The following is a 22628-nucleotide window of genomic DNA, read 5'->3' as shown; positions in this document are numbered from 1 at the left end:
GTAAAGAAGAAATATTAATAAATAAATAAAAGGATATTTCATGCAAGACCTCTTTTACAACTGTTTCATGAAGACATTATTCCCCTTTAAAGTAGATCTGACAGCTCTGCAAGCTTCATACATTTTTATGACGGAAATGGAAAAAAAATAAAAAATCCAGAAGCACTCATTTAACATATATAAAAGTATGCTCATTTTATTTCAATACTGATGCATCTGTCATATTACTGAAAGCAAATAGCATCAGAGCAGAGGAGCATGTTGATACTGTTCTTAAGATTAATAATCAATGCACTTATGTGTCCAATCAAAATTGGACAGTCATTGTGTTTTCTAGTTAAAGCAAAATCAAAAGATATTTCTCATATCAACCATAGTGTTTGTTCAGTCACCAAGATCAAAGGTGGAGAAGAAATTGTTTTTGATGTATTTAGTCAAAGAACAGACCAAGACACCGTCTTCTGACTGACCCCCTCTCTTATTGAGGACTGGTCATTTATGTTAGGTAGAATGACTAGAGGGGGCTGGGCGGTCTCGTGGCCTGGAACCCCTGCAGATTTTATTTTTTTCTCCAGCTGTCTGGAGTTTTTTTTTTGTTTTTTCTGTCCTCCCTGGCCATCGTACCTTATTTTTATTCTATGTTAATTAGTGTTTCCTAATTTTAATTATTTATTTTGTCTTTTTTCTCTTTCTTTATCATGTAAAGCACTTTGAGCTACATTGTGTGTACGAAAATGTGCTATATACATAAATGTTGTTGTTGTTATTGGAAAGCATGGTGGCACTGTGGTTACCATGCTGCCTCACAATTCAAGTGCTGAATTCCCAACCCAGTAACTATCTGTTTGAAGTTTCAGTGTTCACCTGTGACTACCTGTATTTTCAGCAGGTACTCCAGAAGTCTATCCATATCTCTAATATGTTCATTATAAATTAATTTTAAAAAGTATATTTATTTAAATAATTTAGCAAAGGAGATTTATACATAATAAAGCATCTTACATGTGTTTTTCATAAACAGTTGGAGCAGAGGCAGCTTACAGGACTGGCTGTAGAGCAGGAGTTCGCATCCTGGAGTCTGGGAGAGCCTTTTCAGTTATGTTATCCCTGAGTTGTTCCATGAGTCTTTAAGATTAGGCAGACATTGATGCAGTAAACCCAGAAAACTTGACACATGCTGACTGTTCAGATAAACTCCTGTACTTGCCATGTGCTGTTCAATCTTATTCTTAGTAAATCCTTATATTAATTTTCCTGTGATGCATGTTAAGCTTACTGGCCTATAGTTACTTGGCTCTGCCTGGTCACCATTTTTATATAATGCGATAATATTTGCCATTTTACACTCCATCGGAATCTCCCCAATGCACAGTGACTTCCTAAAAATAAGTGCCAAGGGTTTATATATGAGGAGGGACCCAAAAATAACAAGCTTTTTTTTTTTTCTGGAGGCTGGCGGGTTTGTTAGTTCCAACATTTGCTGCTAGGTGTGTGTACTAGATTGCCCTCTGCATCATTTGGCCAAGCAGCATCCTTGAAATGCTAAAATGAATGCGTGATGCAGCGTGGAGAAAGCAACCTGAGTTTTGACGATCAGTCAAGTGGCTTTTGCATCACGACAATGCTCCTGCCCTCACAGCATTGAGTGTGTGGCAGTTTCTCACAAAAAACAGGATGACAACGTTCTCCCACTCCCCAGGCCTTGCACCCGAGATTTTCACTTATTTGCAAGAATGAAGTGGGACCTTAAAGGAAAGTGTTTTCAGGATGTAGAGGAGGTCAAGATGCAAATGATAGAGGTACTGAAAGATATCACTTTGCAAGAGTTTCAGAACAGTTTTGAACAACGAAAAAAGCCGTGGGACAAGTGTATCATTATTTTTGGGCCCCCCCCTCGTATGTACTCATACCTCCTTAAGAACTTGAGGGTAAATATTATCTGGTCCTGGTGATTTGTTTGATTTCAGCTTATTTAATCTGAGCAGCACTTCTCCCTCTACAATTTCCAAATCCATCAGTACCTCCTTAGTAGCCCCGTTTACCACTGGGAGATTATCCACTGCCTCACTCGTAAAGACCTCAGAAAAATGCAAATTTAGAGTGTCCGCTGTTTCACTGTCTGTATCTTTTAATTTCCCTTTACTATTTCTAATGCACTTCATCTCCTCCTCCTTAACTGTTCTTTTACTACAAAAATACTGAAAGAATCTCTTAGGGTCTTCTTTCGCCTTATCTGCTATATTCCTCTCCAACTGTCTTTTAGCCTCCCTAATATCCTTCTCAATGGTTGCCCTCATGTTCTCATACGCCCTATGATTCACTTTGGAATTATTAGTCTAATATGCCTTATAATATTCCTTTCCTTTGCAGCTTCTTTTTAAAGTATTTTACCCAATGTGGAGTTTTTAAAATTCCATATTAATTCCACATTTAGGTATGTACCTGTGCTACATTACATGTAAAACAGTTTTTAAACCTGTTCCAATGCTCCTTGACTGTCTCCACACTTAAAAGCTTATCCTAGTCTGTCCTCCTTAGACTTTACCGCTTCTGCTCAAATTTTGCCCGACCAAAGTTAAACTTGATTGATGATTTTAGTCTTTTCATCCGCACTCATACAAAACACTGAAAACTGTATTATATTATGGTTTCTTGACCTTAGTGGTTCAATCACCTCTACACCTTCAATTCTATTTTGATTGTTATAAAATACTAATCCAGACAAGTTTCACACAGCATTGGTGCTTTATTTCTTCAGACTTTGACTGACTGTAATATCCCCCTGTAAATTTGCCTTTTTGATATTACTAAAAAGATGTGTGTTGAAATTACTGTCTGCATTGGATGGTCTATAATACACTCCTAAAATAAGTCCTCTTCTATTAATGCTTTCCCGGTGAAGCCACATGTCCTCACTAAGATAGGGTTCAAATGAAGAGGACTTGCATTTAAATTCTGTTTGACATAAAGAGCAACTCCACCTCCTTTTCTGTTCTGTCTAGCCTTCCTAAAAATGTATAACCCTCTATTTTATACTCATCTCCATCTCTGTTATTTAGCCAGGCTTCCATTATTGCTTTAATATCATAATTATGCTCTGCTACATACAGCTCCAACTCAGTTGAGCAACTTGCCGTATTATTAAAATTTGATTTAGGATTACTAAAACTGCCTTAACTTTTTCCTTTTTTTTTACTAAAATTAACTGATTTACCTTAAATGGTAAAACTAAAAACTTTAGCCAAAAAAATAAATTATAGAACTACTACAGCTACAAAGTATTTTACACCTTCTATCCCCTTAAGCTCCTGTACTATTCTCCCTTTCAATTTCCTACTGTTTGTTCTTCTATAAGGTTAACTTTACTTTTCCTTGTCTGTTTTTCTAACTTTGTGCTCCTCTTATTCCTTACTTAAAAGCTCTCCACTCACACTGCTTGTATTCCTCCGTATTAGTAAACCCTTACTGTTCTACTTCCAGACAGTTAAGAACTGTTCAATCTAAAATAAATAAATCAATAAAACTTGTTTAAGAAATATCTGCTGCTAGTTCATTTCTTACTATCTTATCTGCTCTTACAGCCCCTTGGGCCTGATCGCCCTCTTAACACTAGCTGCTGAGCCTTCCTCTTTATTGCTTCTTTTTTAACTAAGGAATCGCTGCTTCAGTTACTTAACTATTTAATGCTATGACACAATTGTTTACTTACAGATGCCAATATCTGTTACTGCTGTTTTCTACCCTGTCTTCTTGATGCTAGTTCAAATACAGATAACAAGAACAAGTAACTTCCAAGAACACCTACAAACACCCAGCTACTTTTGCTCCTGTGCGGGTGAAAAAAAAAGCAAATAACCCTTCTATTTTTTTTTAAATCTTTTTTTATTAATTTGATTGCAATCGATACAAATCAATGAAGTTTTTACAAAAATAAAAATTGAGTTAAGGACAGATCGATCCCCACCCCCTGAGAGAGAGAGCAAGCCAAACGGCGTGAAATTTAAGGCTTGTAAACATACCTAAATTAATAAATTCTCTGTGGTTTATGAGCTTATTTTAAAATATTACTGATTAGATCCTGCCATGTTTTGAAAAAAGTCTGTACGGATCCTCTAACTGAGTATTTGATTTTTTCCAATTTCAAATAGTATAACACATCAGTTTCCCACTGACTTAAAAGAGGAGAGTTTGGGTTCTTCCAGTTTATCAGAATAAGTCTGCATGCCAAGAGTGTAGTGAATGCAATCACAATTTGTTTGTCTTTCTCCACTTTAAACCCCTCTGGAAGAACCCCAAACACAGCTGTTAATGGGTTAGGAGGGATTGTAAGACCAAGGCTGTCTGAAAGGTAATACATTTTTTTTTTCCAGAATAATGTTAATTTGGTGCAGGCCCAGAACATGTGACCCAGTGAGGCTGGGACTTGGTTGCAGCATTCGCAGGTTGGATCATGCCCTGGAAACATTTTGGAGAGTTTTAGTCGAGACAGATGTGCTCGATATATAATTTTGAGTTGTATAATTGTATGCATATGGAGCTCGAGTGAATTCTCTGCATTGCTACTTTCCACTCCTTTTCTGATATATTAATTGAGAGATCTTTTTCCCAGTGTCCTCTTGGATCTTTGAAAGGGAGGGATTGTAAAATGATTTTATATATTGTAGAGATGGTGTCTAAGTCCTTGAGATTGAGCAATAATTTTTCCAGCATGGATGAGGGTGCAAGATGAGGAGAATCTGGAAGGTTCTGTTTAAGAAAGTTGCTGATTTGAAGATAGTGAAAGAAATGTGTAGCTGGAATGTTAAATTTGGAATGTAATTGTTCATAGGATGCAAAGACATTGTCTATATAAAGATCTCTAAGCAAGTTAATTCCAAATTTTTCCAGATATTAAAACTGCATATGTTTGTGAAGGTTGAAAGAGGTGGTTCTCTTGCAGAGGTGCCACAGATAGAAGCTTCTCCGTCTTAAAATGCTTTCTACATTGGTTCCAGATTCTAAGTGAGTGGAGCACAATTGGGTTATTAGTATATTGCCAATAACGTGTGTTTATTGGAGCACTGAGCAAGGAATACAAAGAAGTACTGCAGGATTTTACTTCTATTGCGGTCCAAGCCTGTGTATGTTCTTCTATTTGTGTCCAGGTTCTTATCGCCTGTATATTTGGTGCCCAGTAATAAAACTGGAAGTTAGGTAGAGCCATGCTGCCTTCTGCCTTTTGTCTTTGTAGGGTCGCTCTTTTGATGCGTGGATGTTTTGAATTCCAAATAAATGAGGTTATTGTTGAATCTAATTGCCTAAAGAATGATTTATTAATGTATATTGGAATGTTTTGAAATAAAAAAGGAAGAATATTCATCTTAACAGTGTTAATTCTTCCAGCTAGTGTGAGATGAAGGGTTGACCATCTATGCAAGTCTTGTTTAATTTTTTCCATGCAGACGTTGGAATTTTGTTGATAAAGAGCTTTGTGTTTACTTGTGATGTTTACCTCTAGGTATTTAAACTGTTCTGCAATGATAAAAGGTAGGGTATCTAATATAATATTATATGCTTGAGAATTCAATGGAAAGAGTACACTTTTATTCAGATTAATTCTGAGACCAGAGATCTTTTGAAATTCTGTGAGAGCTGCTAAGACTGCAGGCACAGAATTTTCTGGGGCTGATATATACAGTACCATATCATCTACATATAATGAAATTTTCTGTTCCAGTCCTTCTCTGCTAATCCCCTTTATCTGATCAGTATTTCGACAATGTATTGCCAGTGGTTCAATGGCAATTGCAAACAGCAGTGGTGACAAGGGGCATCCTTGCCTAGTACCACATTCTACTTTAAAGTAGTCTTGTTGTTAATGCAAACTGAAGCTTCTGGGTTAGTATACAGTAATTTAATCCATGCACAAATATTCGAGCCAAACCCAAACTTCTCCAATGTAGTAAAAAGATATTTCCATTCAATCATGTCAAATGCTTTTTCTGCATCCAATGATAATAATATTTCTGGGGTGTTTGATTTAGTTGGTGAGTATATTACATTAAACAGGCGTCAAAGATTTGAAGATAAGTGTCGGCCCCTAATAAATCCAGTTTGGTCTTGTGATATTACCGAGGGGAGCACTTTCTTCATCCTTCTAGCTATGATTTTAGAGAGTATTTTAACGTCGTTATTCAGAAGTGAAATTGGTCTGTATGGATTGTAATAAAATTAATAAAATAAAAAAAAAGAAATTGGTCTGTATGATGCACATTGTAATAAGTCCTTATTTTGCTTTGGAAAAACGGTGATTAGTGCTTGGCGAAAGGTTTGAGGAAGAGATTGGTTATCTCTGGCTTCTGTAAATTTTGCTAATAGGAGTTTAGCTAGCTGAGCGGAGAAATTCCTGTACAAATTCTGCAGGGTAGTCATCAGGGCTTGCTGCTTTCCCGCCTTGGAGTGACTTTATAGTATCTAGTAATTCTGATAATGCCAGAGGTTTATCAAGTTCCTCTGCACTAAAAATGTCTATTTGTGGTATCTGTAATGTATCCAGAAATGCATTAGATTGTGTATTGTCTTCTTTAAACTCAGTAGTATATAGGGATTTATAGTAGTCTCTGAAAGTGTGCATTATATTTTTGTGGTCGACGATTTTATCTCCGTTCGTGTTGGTGATTACTGAGATTGTGTTGCGCACTTCTTGCTTGTGAATTTGCTGAGCTAAAAGCTTATTAGCTTTCTTTCCATGTTCATAGTAATGATGTCTGGATTTATAAATTAGTTGTTCAGTTTCTTTAGTTGTCAAGAGGTTTAGTTCTGAATGTAGAGCCTGCCTTTTCCTATGTAGAGTTTCGCTTGGTAGTCTGGCGTGTTCTTAATCTATTCTAGTAATTTCGCTTTTTATCTCTGCTTCGTATTTGCAAGGTTTAATCATAGGCAAGAAGTTATTGTATATAAAGAAGTAATCAATCGTTGAGTAGCAATGATGTACTGGTGAGTAGAAAGAATATGTTCTTGAACATGGGTTTAAAAACCTCTAGGAGTCTGATAAGTTGTGGTCAGTTACAAACAACCCTTCTAAAGGGAAAAAAGCTTCAAAAATTCACACAAGGAAGGGCATGTGTATTTTTTTTTTAGTTAATTTTCACACCACTGAAAATTCAAAAACTCTCAGCAACTGTCAGCAGCCTCTTTCATTTGCAAAGTTGATATGACCAGTACTGACCTCTCTGGAACCTAAAAATACAGTTTTTTTGTTTTAATACTTTTTCATTCACTGCTACTGCTACCAAATGCACCTTTGACTACCTTTATCTCCCTAAGATTATGTAAGTGAAGGCTATGACTAAAGACTGCTAGGATATTTGCATACAGTGACATGGTCTGTACAATTAACTGCTATGGTACTAGAAATATCTGTACTTCCACCTTTAAAGGGCATTTTTGGTTGCTACATATCAATGGCACCCATGTTGGTGTCTCCATACGAATAAACGTCCATCATGTGCAGTCAAAACGATAAATCTTAGCCATTCTCTAACAACAAACTAAGATCACATCATTGAGGCAGGTAATGTCAATTTAATTTGAATGTGGAACAATATTTGGAACTACTAGTTACCATACTGGACATTTCAATATGCCACATATTGCTTAATAATTCAAAAATGCTTTAAATAAATAGATAGATAGATAGAAACTTCTGTTTGTCTCCAGGGTGAAACTTGGCTTTTTATCGAAGATAATTTATTGATCCAATGGGAAATTTAAGTACCAGTAGCCATAATTATACCAAGTTAAATACAAACATTTAAATACACACTATACAAATACATACAAATAATGCAGTCATAAGCTGGTGTATACATTAATGCCAGTGTAATCAGAATTGTCCAAATAATACTATACTACCAAAGTGACAGGTGGCAGATAATTTTAAAGTGACAGATAGTAAAGTGACATTAATATTAAAGTGAAATACAATAAAAATAAAATGTGTTAGGAAGAGTTTAAGAGTCTAATGGCTCTGGGAACAAAAGATCTCATGCATCTATCTGTATTGCAGGTCTGTGATAGCAGCCTACCACTAAACAAACCCATATGCTTAATTATGGTGATGTATAGTGGGTTATGTTCATTGTCCATATTAGATAGCAGCTTGCCTAGTGTCCTCTCTGCAACTCTAATAATGATAATAATAATTCTTTGCATTTATATGGTGTTTTTCTCACTACTCAAAGTGCTCAGCAATTGCAGGTTATGGACCTTGCTCAAGGGCCCAACAGAGCAGAGTCCCTTTTGGCATTTACAGGATTCGAACCGACAACTTTCCGATTGCCAGTGCAAATCCCTAGCCTCAGAGAGTCTATTTCTATATCAACCACAGATCCTGCTCGCCTGATCTGCTTGTTAATATACTTAGCATCTCTCCTCTTCAAGCTACCCCCCAGCACACCACAGCATAGAAGAAAATACTGGCCACCACCGAATGATAGAACATCTGCAGGAGTTTCTTACATATGTTAAAGGCCAGCTTTGCCTCTTCCTGAGCAGAGCCTTTGTGTTCTTTGACCAGACCAGCCTGTCATCCAAGTGCACTCCAAGGTATTTATAGGTCTTGACCCACTCCACATCAACACCTTCAATGGAGAAAGGTCTCAGTGGTGGTCTAGACCTATGGTTGTCCATATGGTCCTATGGCAGTTCCTTGGTTTTGGAAATGTTCAACAGCAGTTGGTTTGACCGACACCATACCATAGTCATTCACTGATCCCTATACCCCTCCTCCTGTCCACCCCAGACACACCCCACAAGAGAACGTCTGCATGTGGCATTTCCCTTAGTTCTAACTAAAGTCTGATGTGTACAGAATGAAGAGGAAAGGGGAAAGAACAGTCCCCTGTGGAAATTCTGTGCTACCAGTCTGTGATGCATGTTTTGGTGTGAGGGATATTGGCCGGTGAGTTAGTGCCAGTTAAGGCAGGAGCAGGGCAGTTGAACTCGTTGAAAAGGAGATTGAGCTCATTCGCTTTCTCCACCAGGGCTTATTATTAGCAAAATAGCATACAGTTTTAACAAGAAGAACAGTGTCCATACAGAGGTTCAGATAGTCTACTACTGGTAGCTACAGGTTAGGCTGCCACTTGTGTCGGTGCTTATACAGTATCCCCATTACTGTTTGTAATATCTTCCAATTAAAATACAACATATCCCAAAAAAAGCAAAGCAATAATGAATAACATATTTTTTTCTTTACCTGCACTAAATAATGAAAAAGTAATATTTTATGCTGGTTTGATTTAATGAGAGCCATGAGAGAGAATGAGTTCTCTCAGAGGCAGGTAAGATTGTTACTGTAAGTTCCATCAATAATAAACTATTCCCTTAAATCACAAACCTAGGGCTTAACATTACCTGGGATGTTTATATTTGATCTCTTCCTAGAGATTTATATGCTTCAGGTACATTAACTTCTGCACATCCACTTCTCAGACCTAATTGCAATAATATTTTTGCTTATTCAAATACTCTTGGATTCTCAATACTCCTTAGCACTCTAACAATTCTTTTTTTAGTTACATTTTTAGGACATTCTCACTTATCAAACATTTATTGGTTGTATTCCTTCTTATCATACACCTATCATAACCCAGTGACAAAAAGGATTTACTATTTTACTTAAACCTTGCAAAAAAAATTTAAATTACTTTATGAGGAACAGTTCAAATGTTTTTAGAATATGAAAGTCATTTATTAATATTCTCCTGAATTAAGCACTCTGAACCACTACTAGCCTTTTAGATATTTCAGTATTTTTTTAATGGCTTCTCTTATTTTTTAATGGAGAGAAGCGTGCAATGGGAAGTCATAAGGCAGCTATTGTCAGCTCCAGATACCTGTACAATACATTCAGCGTTTAATGAAAGCAGACAGAATTGATAGATGTTATGATTGACATGAAAAACAGTTGGGATGCCAACTGGGCCACCCTGTACAAACAGACAGGGTGCAAGAACCAAAATCTTCTTTTGCCTTTGTGTATGTGGAAGCTTCGTCCTGCTGTGAGTTCAGGTTGTAGTTAGACTCCACTTTCTGGGGATGGGCTCATTTTAAATGCTTCAGGCCAGTATGGGCGAGGCTTAAGGAAGAGATAGAAGCATGGCCTGTCATCTTTCTAGATTGCTTTCTCTGTGCTGCAGAGGAAGGACACCAGGCAGTTAGCAACGGTGCCCCCTATTGCCCTGGGGTGGTACTGCATACCTTGCCTGAGTTGGCAAGGTGATCCTCAGATGAACATGCATGACATAGATAACATTAACATACTTTATATCCATGGCCACCTACTCATAGGCACCCCCTCCCTTGTTCCCAGTGCTGTTCCTCAAGACTATAAATTGCAATTAGCAGGTTAAAGAAAAGTTATAGGTTTCAATCCATTACCGAACCCTTACCTTATTATTGGCAGCCAGTTTAAATTTTCCATAAACCTAAATTGCACAGCTACAGGTTGGTGGAAATTAAATGGTATATAGCAACATATTGAGACTATTTGGGTTCAAACCTTTGTTGTGGAACTGCGATGCAGCAGTACTAACCGCTTTGTCTACTCAGTAAAATTATATTTCATTTCTGTAAATTCTTGCTTATTATAAGATACAGTTTAGTAGTGTAAATTGTTACTGATTGTTCAGGCTTGTTCCACAGATGGCCACATGTTCAGATTGACCATCTAGTAGAAAGTTAGATTTGTCCATCATTAAGGTAAAATGTCTTAAACCAGATCTTTTTCCAGCACCTGCGTTTAATGTTTAAAATGTTTTTTTTTTTTTTTTTTGCATTGACATTCTTAAACAGAAGGTGAATGGTTCCATTAGGGGTCTTAAAAATATAATACTAGTCACAGTCTAAACTTGCACCATGTTGCACTGATATTCCATTATATATTTTTGCCTAAAATGAATTATCTGAATAGTGAGCCGTTGCTGCTGATTACATTTTATCATCAATCCGCCAAGATTAATTTCATTCAGCAAGCTCAGACTTGCTTTCAGTGATTACCACCAAAGTTATTTAGTTTGAATTTTATTTTGTTGAAACTACAGTGAGTCCGGAGAGTGAGCAAGTCATAACATGTTCTTACTTCACTGAAATGGATGTGACCCAGCAAATCCAGGCTTGTGTTCCTACCAGTAATACTTGATCAATCTTCTTCCATAGAAGTATCAATTAAAGTATTACAATATCTACTTTTTTAAACTATCTTTTTCAGTAGGAGTTGGAACCTATCTGAGCTGTGTATGGTGCTGGAGTCTCATAAAATACCAGTTGAAAGACCACACTGATGCCTATTCCCCCTCTTGTTCATACTAGACTTATGCAATGTCACCAATTAATATAACAGGGTCATCATTTACATTACATTTGGATAGAAAGTGGGGAATATGGAGAAAACCCATTAGAACATCTGGAGAGTGTCAAAATCAAATTCACAAAGCCAGTTCAGGATGGTAAGAATACCTTTATTGACACTTGCATGAACTCACCACAATACCAGGAAAGAGGTGGCTGAACTACAGCTGTTGATTTCACTTCTTAAATACACAGTTAACTACAGCTGTACATGATTAGTGGGTATTTCTCATGTCTTTGCAAGTTAATGATAAACGGACCTTTGGAGTCAGAAGTCGCTATTTAAGATTGCACTGGTTCTTATCAATAGTTAACCTTGCAAGAGTGACATCAGAATTGTGTCACAGATCAAAAGGCTTTAATTTAAATGCTTTCTAAGAATGAATGCTAAGGGCAAAGGCTAACAGTAAAAATGACATAATAATCAATATATCAAGTAATGAAAATTGTATTTAACCATAAATATCAACTCTGACAAGAGCAAGCAAAGTCTACATTAGTAATCACTGGGTTGGAATGTGAATTCAGCTCCTAGGAGCTGTAAGGCAGCCTTGGAAGCAATGCACTCTGTATTCTCTGAGTAGAGCTTTGCATTGTGAAGGAATATTTATGTTAACTACTTACTATTGAAATCTAAACTGGCAAATCTTTGAGACCTTCAAAATAAAATAACAGGGTGGTGCAGTGGTAGGGCTGCTGCCTTGCAGTTAGGAGACCTAATGGTTCACTTCCTGGGTCCTCCTTGCATGGAGTTTGCATGTTCTCCCCATGTCTATGTGGGTTTCCTCCCACAGTCCAAAGACATGCAGATTAGGTGCATTCATTGGTAATTCCAAATTGTCCCTAGTGTGTGTGTGCGCCCTGTGGTGGGCTGGCGCCCTGCCAAGGGTTTTGTTTCCTGCCTTGCACCCTGTGTTGGCTGGGATTGGCTCCAGCAGACCCCTGTGACCCTGTAGTTAGGATATAGTGGGTTGGATAATGGATGGATGGAGAATAAAATAACTCTTTAGACTTCTCACATACATACTAAATTTGAAAATGTGCCATATTGTTTTACAAAAAATAACTGACCTATTGTCATTTTGGTTAGATGACATGCAGTTCATGTGCAGTTTTTCTCTGCCCTCTTTCTGTTTCAACTTCTGCTTGGAAACACGTCTTTCTGCTATAGCCATATGATGGAAGAGGCTAGGAAAATGAAGGGAAAGTTTAGTGCATCTGCAAAATGATTAATTTGAGTTGTCCTCTTTGTCTTTAGGCTAGTGTGTTTGACCATCTTCCTATTTTTATAACTTTTGATTTTTCTCTTTGATTATTTTGGATATCTTTGTTAACATGTTTTTTGTTTGATTCTTAAACCGTCTGCCATGGTTTCATTACTTTCTACAACTCATTCACAGCTCTACTTATGGGATGGCCTGCCGAACAGAACTCTGTCCTCTGGCCCCATGGCTCTGCTTTCCAGCTGCTAAAGAAGATGTCAGGGAATTGTGCTAAGTGAGTGACTATGACGGTGTTGTTGGGATGTGCATGTCTGACTATTTATATATTTATTTTTATTGGTGTATACACATTATTCACATATTTGCAAGAAGTATGAGGTCCAAGACTGGAGCACAGTGAAAACGTTAACTTACCATGAGATGGCCAAAATAACCAAAGTCTTGTATTCACTAGCATATACTATATATTATTATTACTGTCCCATCAAGAGTAAACTTGCATTTGTATTATTGTCAGCCATGTGAATGCCAGCTCGGTTGAGAAACAGTGAAGCAAATCAGTATCTTATTTATGTATGCATCACATATACTATTAAAGGTATGACTATTTTAATGTCAATGATGAGCTGTTTTTTCATTTCTGTTGTCTGCAGTTAATTGGTTTGCATGCATCTCCTGGTAACATGTCTCAAAAAAAAACAAGTCCAGATGATGATAGGTTAATGAACATCTAGCCAACTCAAATTTCCTCATGGAATTAATAAAGTTTATCTAATCCATACTAAATGTTGGGATTTCACACCCTGGAAGGAGTTGAATATATGTACTAGTGATGGGAGATTCGCGAGTCATTTTGAATGACTTTTTTCAGTGAATTATATGAATTGATTCATAAGCACAAATGAATTGGCTCAGTGGAGCTCTGTGAAACTAGTGCTAAAATGCACGCATGCTTGCTTGATGTCGTCATTGTCTGCCGTTTCACTGCCACTGCCTGCTTTTGGATGTGTCAAGGGCATGCACAAGAGCCCCTTGACTCATGAGCCTCGACTCATTTGATTTGTTAACGAGTCACTACCTGAGAATCAGTCTACGATTCTTGTTGATTTCGTTCTTGAACAATCTGTCTAATAATTCCTGTTCATTTGATTCATGAACAAGTCAGTACCTGAGAATCAAACTAACAATTCTCGATCATTTTATTGTGAACAGATCATTATGAGTTGCACAATTCTCATTTACTTGTGATTTTGCAGTGCAACATCTTTTTTTTAATTATGTATTTTAAATGTGTTATTATGCCTTAGTATAGGAAACAGAGCAATGGAATATGAATTATCATGTTAAATATAAAGTGAATTACATATTTATATATAATCATATTTATATATAATGAATTAAAAAGTAACAAGCAATAATAATAATTACAGTCGACCCTTGACAAACAACCGAACAACTTGATTTACGACCAAAATTTTTGTTTTGATTTATGACCAACATCTTGCGTTACGACCCGAATGCGGTCACGTGTATCCGCTTGTGTGATTGTAAACAAACAACGTTCATAAGCGTCGGTCGGAACCCAGATACATGTGTTTGTGGACGTAATTTTGGTCAGTGCAGTGATTTATCTATATATATAATTCACTAAGACCATGGCAAACAAGACGCCTAATTACTAAGGAAGGAAGAGAAGGTAACGAAGGTAAAGAAAGCGATTGTTAAGGGATGTTAGCTAGTGGGCTAGCGCGGCACATGATGATGTCATCAGGCTGAGTCAGCACTGGCTTGCTTTGGAGTGTATTATTACAGCAGTTTACAACACGGCCAGCTTAGAACTAAGTGCTCGACTACTGTCATTATTAACTTGAGAAACAGCGATCACAATCGAAACAAAGAAGGAAATTGTGCGGAAATATGAGAGTGGCATTCATGCCCAATCTCGCTAATATGTACAGCATGTCGAAATCTACCATCTCGACAATTTTACAAAGAAAAGATTTGCATAAGCCACCTTCCGTTTCATTCTCTTCCTCCTCCCTTCCTGCAGCCCAAAGATGTCAAATTAAATGGTGAGTACAGTATGAAATTGTTGTTTCTGGTAGGCTAGGCACTTTTTATAGCTTTTTGATTAGTACATTAGAAAAATTATTGGTGTTTTGGTAAATTATGCGCATTATACAACCCTTTTTTATTATGAAAAGGTTAAGTAAGTGTTGCTGTGGGTGATTCGGAGCGCATTATGGGTATTTCCATTACTTCTTATGGGAAAAATAGTCTTGAGTTACAACCAGCCCTCGTGAACGAATTGAGTTCATAAGTCAAGGGTCCACTGTATATATTTATAAACATACACACACAAATCATAATTATATATTTGTGATGCAAACAGAACCCATAACTACAGTGTAAGCTATACTTCCTAAAAATGAATCAAATGAATTAAAAGAATTGATTGACTTAAAAGCATGTAGTTTGAAAGAATTGATTCAGTACATTGGTGGTGCAGTGGTAGCACTGCTGCCTTGCAGTAACGAGGTCAGGATTCACGTCCCACGTCCCAGCATGAAGTTTGACTGTTCTCCCCATATCCGCTTAGGTTTCCTCCTGGTCCTCTGGTTTCCTTCCACAGTCCAAAGACATGCAGGTTAGGTGAATTGGTGATCCTAAATTGGCCATGGTGTGTGTGTGTGTGCTTGCCCTGCTATGGACTGGTGCCCTGTGCAGGGTTTGTTCCTGCCTTGCGCCCCATGCTAACTGGATAGACTCTAACAGTCCCTTACAACCCTTTCAGGACTAAGCAGGTTAGAAAATGACTGGTATGTACTTCCATGACTAGTTCTCTGACTGAACTTTGCTGAACATAAACTGCTTCACTTTTTATTTTTAAATAAATTATTGTAGTACATAAACATGCCATATAGCTTTTCCCTTGAAGATGTTGAATTTCCTTTTGTTTGAGGTTTAAAAACAATAGATGCTTATAGACCACTCATGGCTTGCTCTGAACTCCTGATATGAAAGATGAACTTAAAGAAAATAACAGCAAGAAGAACCTGTGGAAGAAGCAGAAATAAAATCTGCCCTAATGTATAAAATAACTGTTTTTTTTTCCTTACTATTGTGGATTATTCTGTTCAAAAAATGTCATGCTGCTTATTTTTTCTAACTGTATTCAATTTAATGAAATTGGAAAAAGTGTCTTTTTAAATGTCATAATATAAATAGAAGGTGCAATATTTAGGTGCTGTGAGACACGGGTCTGAACACCACCAGACAGACACAACGCTTTATAAAACACACATTTATTAAATAAAGTTCACACAACACACAGTGCTCCAGCACCAATCACCGTTAACACGGGCTGTCTTCCCAATGTTCTTGTCCTGCTCCCACTCCCGACTCTAGCTCCTGGACAGGAGTGAGGCAGCCCCTTTTGTGCTACAGATGCTTGATGATGCTCTTCTGGCAGCACTTCCTGTTGTGGCGGAAGTGCCGCTCTTGCACCCGGAAGCACTCCGGGCGTTCCTGGAAGGTCCTTCCTCAACCATCCCAGGTGTGGCGGAAGTGTAGGTTTCCCGGGCTCTATGACACTCGGGGCGCCCCCTGGCAGTGGCCATGGGCCCCTGTAGGTTTGAGCCTCCTGGCTCGGTCCCCATGGTCCCCTCCTTATCCAGGGTGGTGGCCCCCTTGTGGCCCGGGGGATGTACACACTGCCTTCAGGTCCTTCCAGGCATCCTCGCTGGGTCTGGCCCCCAGCCTCCTGCGACAGTGCATTCATATAAGATGAGAAATGATCCTATAGTGTTTTCCTCATGTTTGTCTGTCTGTCTGTCCACATGAAACTCCGTTCTTAAGAGACCAGTTTTCTTGAAAACTGATAAACTTGTTCTTCTTGGACATTTGTCAAAGAAATTCAATTTTCAGAGAGTTAAATCTATCAAATTTAAATCTGAAGCAGTTGTTTAAGCTTATGTTTATACAGTATATATACAGTGGAACCTCGGTTTGTGAGTAACTTGGTTTACGAGTGTAGGTGTACGAGTGATGAGCGAGGTCTTACAATACGAGTAGTATGGATACACTTTGTCTGCTGAGCGTCATGTGATTACAACTGAGCTGATGGTTCTTTTCTCACGCACATGTGTGTGTGTGTCTCTCTCTCTCGCGCACATGCGCACGTCTGTCTGTCTGTCTGTCTCTCTCTCTCAGGTACATGTGTGTGTCTCTCTCTCTCTCACGCACGGGTTTGTGTGTGTGTCTGTCTCTCTTTATCTCTCTCTCTCCCTCTCATGCCTGTGTGTGTGTTTCTTTCTCTCTCTCTCTCGTGGGCTGAGTCAGCGTGCCTCACTCATATAGTCAACTTCCAAGCGTATACTGTTTACTACAGCATTGTGACTGTGTGTGTGTGCAGTGACGTGCAAGGTCCTATCTTGTGCCCCAAAACATGAAGCTGAGTCTCAGCATTTTAACAACACCAGCTTAATTCAGCTTGAAACAGCAACAGCGCGGTTATTTATTGTAGCGGGATCTGCCACTCTCCTATACACAGACACAGCAGTCAGACAGGGTCGTTGCCAAGTAATACTGTGCCCTGTGCATTTATAATTGTTCCTTGTATCACCCAGGCACTTATAACATGTCCATGACCTTTCAGATTCACTTTTACGGCAAACTGCTATAGCGCTGGGAGACTGCAATTGCTTTGGGATGCTCTTCCACATGTCGTCCCGTTGGGTGGAATCCCACAAGACTTTAGAAACTCACTAACACCAGCCATGATTCTTTTCAAAGGTAAAGTGCAGGTTAATTTGTTTTATGTATTTTTACTTTATATTTTGTATTAATCTTTTTTATAAGAATAGTTTTGTGTTGTGGAACAAATCATCTGAGTTTCCATTATTTCTTATGGGGAAATTCACTTTGATATACGAGTGCTTTGGACTGCGAGCACGTTTCCGGAATGAATTATGCTCGCAAACCGAGGTTCCACTGTATATATATATATAGGCCTACTGTGTAGCCATAGAAGCATAAGGTGAAGTCAAGCACGGGTAAAACGCGTGTCGAAAGAAATCTCAGTCCAAAAGTTCATTTTAAAAATATTTAGTGAAAGTTAAAAGCAAATAATCCACACAAGAATAAAAGAAAAAATTGATACACACGTATAATAAAAGGCAAAAAAATGGAAAAAATGTATTTTCTCTAAACTTAGCTTTTCTTTAAAAATTTTGGTTACTTCTGTACTTAAAGGTTCTTTACTTCTTCTTTCTATACTTAAACATTCTTAATTTCTTCTTCTGTACACTATAAGTGTATTTTTCTTCACTTAAATAAGTGCTGTTTTACGAGTTACTTCACACATTCAAAGAGCCCGTAGGCCCTCAGGCTCGGTCACGTGCGCACACACGAGCATGGTTTAAAACCGTATGCCTCTACACCTTACTCATGGCAAGGCGGTCACTAACTGAAGAATAATGTTTACTCAAAGCTGTTAGAAATAGCCAGAATATACCAATACAATTCTACTTATGGGGGGTTATAGGAACCTCCCATAGATTATGCATTGTTACCTAGTAAAATATTCATGAATCTTATAAAACTAGGAAAATGGCTCTTACATAATGTATTGTAGAAAGCACACAAGATGAATGAGCAGCCTGGCCAGGTGTCCAGAAGATCCATTAATTGGACGGGTGTCGGCGAATAAACAGACAGGCGTCCCAACTGGACATGGGCTTTATACCTTCCCTGGCCCCGACAGAAGAAGAGAGGGCAGGGAAGGATTGTCCCTGACGAATGTTTATTCCCCCCAGGTTCTAGATGGCAGCAGCCCTACATATCTGCACCCATTCAGGAATCAGAAGGGAATGCTGGGAGTTGTAGTCCGGAAGCACAGCCCTTCTGAGGTCTGTAGGGACAGCAAGAGGGTGCTGCTGGGAGATGTGCTCTCCAAACTATGGGACTTTTATATTACCAGGAAGTACTTCCATTGGGCAGTGGCCCTGGCACCGGAAGTACTCCCCGGTCGGAGCTGGGAGGACATGGAGCAACACTCAACTGGAGGAGGACAGTGTGGTGGTGAGAAAAGAGAGGGTATTGTGGAAAGAGAGAACCTGTGATTTGTGCTTGTGCTATTTTTGGAAGTAATTTTGGTTAATAATCCTTCGATAATTTGAACCCAGGACTCTCTGCGTGTTCGTATTCAGGGTTTGGGGCTTACTATATTTTCCTCTGTTAAAATTCTAAAAGACTCTCCTAATGGAAAAAACAGATGCAAAATACTGAAACACCAGTAGAGACACACATGTAGCTGGGAACGCACAGTCACATCAGCAGCTTAGGTGAACCTTCACCATTAAAGTACTTCAGCTGCTGTTTGCAGTTGTACTAGGGAAGTTAAGTGATTTTTGTATCCATAAAAGTAAAAATGGCAAGCAAGGAAAGCAAAGACTTGTAACATATTGACTCCAAACAGTCACAGAGGTTTGGGGCAGCCACCCATATAATATGATCCTGGCTGCAAAAGGTTTGAAAAAGTGAGTTGTTTACAAGACAGAGTCCAAAATAGAACTGCATAAGTGGATGTAAGATGGTGGTTTTAAGGGCTAGAAGAGAAAATAAGGTCATCCATGCCTGAACCGGAAGTGACGTCTTCAGGACTGGAAGTGGCATCTTCAAAGTCCCCGGGGACAGGAAGTGACGTCATCAGAGGCTCTGGAACTAGGCGGGATTTCCTGGGAATGGTCTGCAAGAGACTGAGAGAGACAGCACAATCCGCCACCCCCTGGTCTGACGTAGCATTACAGTTACTCAAGCCTTTTAGCTCCCTCCTAATCGCACGTGTGTAACAGACTCGTTTAAAGTATCCAGAAATGAATTGAAGAAGAAAGGAGCAATGTAAGCATGATGGTTGTCAGTGCATACTGTAAATAAATAAGTGCACATTATTGAAGTTAAACTAAACACAGCTGTATTATCTGCATGTTATAATGATTCACTATTTCCATAACACTATAATTTATTGGTAAACCAAGACAATAACCTGCTATACAGCATGGTCCATTGCAGGCAATCATTTAAGTTAAAACTGTAACATTCATTTTAAGTCTTTATTGGGAAGTACTTAAATTAATTTTTATGTTGAAGAAATACACCCTCCACAGCCACCAAAAGATAATAGTTGTAAAAATGGTATTGGTACATTTCTTGAGTTGGATTCTGGGTTCTATGACTTGTATATCCACCAGTAAAAATCTATTTGATCTTCAGTTGTTAACTATATAACTGTAAAATTTAATAAAAAAACATACATTTTATGTACTGTACTAATATATGTAACTATACTCTATTATCAATGTTATTTTTGGATATATTACAAAATATTTAACAAATAAAAATCCTCTCCTAGAATTGCCACCTTATCGTGGTGGAGGGGTTTGCGTGTCTCACTGATCCTAGGAGCTCTGTTGTCTGGGGCTTTAAGCCCCTGGTGGGGCCACCCAAGGCAAACTTGTCCTAGGTGAGGGATGAGACAAAGAGCAGTTCAATATAGCCTCCTATGAAGAACAAAAAAATTTGGACGGCGTTTTCCCGCACCCAGACGCGGGTCACCAAGGCCCCCCTCTGGAGCCAGGCCTAGAGGTGGGGCTCGATGGCGAGCACCTGGTGGTCAGGCCTGCATCCATGGGGCTCGGCCAGGCACAGCCCGAAGGGGCAAAGTGGGTCCCCCTTCCCGTGGGCTCACCACTTATGTGAGGGGCCAAGGAGGTTGGGTGCAGTGTGGTGGCCGAAGGCGGGGACCTTAGCGGTCCGATCCTCGGCTATAGAAGCTGGCTCTTGGGACGTGGAATGTCCGCGAGGTTGAGCGGTTCTGGCTAGATATAGTTGGGCTCACCTTGACACACAGCTTGGACTCTGGAACCAATCACCTTGAGAGGGACTGGATTCACTACCACTCTGCAGTTGCCCCCGAGTGGGTGTGGGCATACTTATTGCCACCCGACTTGGAGCCTGTTTATTTGGGTTTACCCCGGTGGATGAGAGGGTAGCCTTCCTCCGCCTTCGGGTTGGGGGACGGGTCCTAACTGTTGTTTGTGTGTATGCACCAAACAGGAGTTTGGAGTAACCTCCCTTTTTGGAGCCCCTGGAGGGGGTGTTAGAGGGCATACCTTCTGGGGACTCCCTTGTACTGCTGGGAGTCTTCAATGCTCACGTAGGCAATGACAGTGAGACTTGGAAGGGTGTGATTGGGAGGAATGGCCCCCCCAATCTGAACCCGAGCGATGTTTTGTTATTGGACTTCTGTGCTCATCACGGATTTTCCATAACGAACACCATGTTCAAGCATAGGGGTGTTCATATGTGCACTTGACACCAGGACACCCTAGGCCTCTGTTCGATGATCGACTTTGTGGAAGTGTTGTCGGACCTGCGGCCACATGTCTTGGACAATCAGGTGAAGAGAGGGGCGGAGCTGTCGACTGATCACCACCTGGTGGTGAGTAGGCTTTCATGGAAGGGGAGGATGCCGGTCAGGCCTGGTAGGCCCAAACGTGTTGTGAGGGTCTGCTGGGAACATCTGGCAGTCCCCTGTCAGAAGCAGCTTCAACTTCCACCTCCGACAGAACTTTGACCACGTCCCGAGGGAGATGAGGGATATTGAGTCTGAATGGGTGATCGGTGCTTGTCATGGCAGCAATCCCCGAACCCGTTGGGGGACACTGGTGGTGATGGATGCCGTCAAGCTAAAGGCCATGGAGAACGACGTTTGGACGGCGTCTCAGGAGGGGGAAGCAGTGCAGTGTCAACACTGTATATGGTGGGGATGGTGTGCTGCTGACCTGGACTGGGGACGTTGTGGGTCGGTGGGGGGAGTACTTCAAAGACCTCCTCAATCCCACTAACATGCCTTCCAATGAGGAAGCAGAGCCTGGGGACTCAGAGGTGGGCTCCCCCATCTCTGGGACTGAGGTCACCGAGATGGTCAAAAAACTCCTTGGTGGCAGGGCCTCGGGGGTGGATGAGATATGCCCGGAGTTCCTCAAGGCTCTGGATGTTGTAGGACTGTCCTGGTTGACACATCTCTGCAACATCGCATGGACATTGGGGATAGTGCCTCTGGATTGACAGACCAGGGTGGTGGTCCCAGAGGGTGTGTTCCAACTACAGAGGGATCACACTCATCAGCCTCCCTGGAAAAGTCTATTTGGGGGTCCTGGTCAGATAGTCGAACCTCGGATTCAGGAGACACAGTGTGGTTTTCATCCTGGTCGCGGAACACTGGACCAGCGGACCAGCACTACACCCTTAGCAGGGTCCTGGAGGGTGCATGGGAGTTTGCCCAACCAGTCTACATGTGTTTTGTGGAATTGGAAAAGGCATTTGACCGTGTCTCTTGGGGAATCCTGTGGGGGTTGCTCCAGGAGTATGGGGTACCGGACCCCCTGATAAGGGCTGTTCGGTCCCTGTACAACTGGTGTCAGAGCTTGGTCCGCATTGCTGGCAGTAAGTCGAACCCATTTCCACTGAGAGTTGGATTCCGCCAGGGCTGCCCTTTGTCACCGATTCTGTTCATAACTTTTATGGACAGAATTTCTAGGTGCAACCAGGGCATTGAGAGGGTCCGATTTGGTGGAATCAGGACTGGGTCACAGCTTTTTGCAGATGATGTTGTCATGTTTTCTTCATCAGGCCATGATCTTCAGCTCTCTCTGGATCGGTTCGCAGCTGAGTGTGAAACAGCTGGGATGGGAATCAGCGCCTCCAAATCCAAGACCATGGTCCTGAGCTGGTAAAGGGTGTAGTGCCCTCTCAGGGTTGGGTGCAAGATCCTGCCCCAAGTGGAGGAGTGCAAGTATCTTGGGGTCTTGTTCACGAGTGAGGGAAGAATGTGTGATATCAACAGGCAGATTGGTGTGGTGTCCGCAGTGATGCAGGATCTGCTTCGGTCTGTCTTGGTGAAAAAGGAGCTGAGCTGTAAGGCAAAGCTCTCAATTTACTCGTCAATCTACG

This window comes from Polypterus senegalus, chromosome 8, assembly GCF_016835505.1.
Source record: "Polypterus senegalus isolate Bchr_013 chromosome 8, ASM1683550v1, whole genome shotgun sequence".
In the NCBI taxonomy this organism is placed as follows: Eukaryota; Metazoa; Chordata; class Cladistia; order Polypteriformes; family Polypteridae; genus Polypterus; species Polypterus senegalus.
Note: the sequence above shows the minus strand (reverse complement) of the source record.